This window comes from Chrysochloris asiatica, unplaced genomic scaffold, assembly GCF_000296735.1.
Source record: "Chrysochloris asiatica unplaced genomic scaffold, ChrAsi1.0 scaffold00034, whole genome shotgun sequence".
Taxonomy (NCBI): domain Eukaryota; kingdom Metazoa; phylum Chordata; class Mammalia; order Afrosoricida; family Chrysochloridae; genus Chrysochloris; species Chrysochloris asiatica.
The window spans coordinates 11,369,683-11,370,592 of record NW_006408552.1 but is presented as its reverse complement, the minus strand read 5'-3'; positions in this window follow the sequence as shown (position 1 = coordinate 11,370,592).

The following is a 910-nucleotide window of genomic DNA, read 5'->3' as shown; positions in this document are numbered from 1 at the left end:
AGGAGGCAGCTCTTCCCCAGTTGCATATTGAGTGTCTTCCAACCTGAGGGGCTCATTTTCCGGCACTATATCTGATAGTGTTTCTCTGCTAGTCATAAGGTTTTCAGTGACTAAAGATTCGGAAGTAGTTCGTCACTGTTTCTTCCTAGTTTGTCTTTGTCTGGTAGCTCATCTGAAACATGTCCACCATGGGTGACCCCGTTGGTATTTAAAATACTAGTGGCATATCTTTCAGAATCACAGCAACTCACAAGCCACCACAGTACGACAAACTGCCAGACGAGTGGTGGCTGTTTAGTTTTAGGTGGAAACTGTCACTTTAAATTTTGAGGAGTTCTGTACACATGCGTAGTAGAACCCTCCAGGGGGGTGTGTGGGGAATCCATTCACTCAGGCATCCCCGCTAGTCACCAGAATGGAGGTGCACAGACAATGAGAGACCAATGAACAGATCCAAAAAAAAGAATGTCCACATCTGTATCTCCGCGGTTCGGTCAGGCGTTCATGGCTGTTCTCATCCTTCCCCCACTTGGTCTCTCCCAAGATGATGGCCTAGGGAATAGCTGAGCGTCTTGAATTAGAAAGCAATGGATTTCTTGATTCTACTACAAATTCCCCTAGCTGTGAGTCTTACAGTCTTCTAAATATTCCTTTATATGTAGTTCAGAGTTCTAGCCCCATCCCCTGACCCTGCTTGGTCTGGTATACTATGTTGTTGGTGACGGAACTCCTCACTGCACGTCTACCCAATCCGCCATCTTAGTTGTTTATACGTAATCTGAGAAGCTGGGTTATATGAAAAAAAACATGGCATCAGGATTGGGGGAAAGACTCATTAACAACCTGCGATATGCAGATGATTTGATCTTGCTTGCTGAAAGTGAAGAGAACTTAAAACATTTACTGCTGA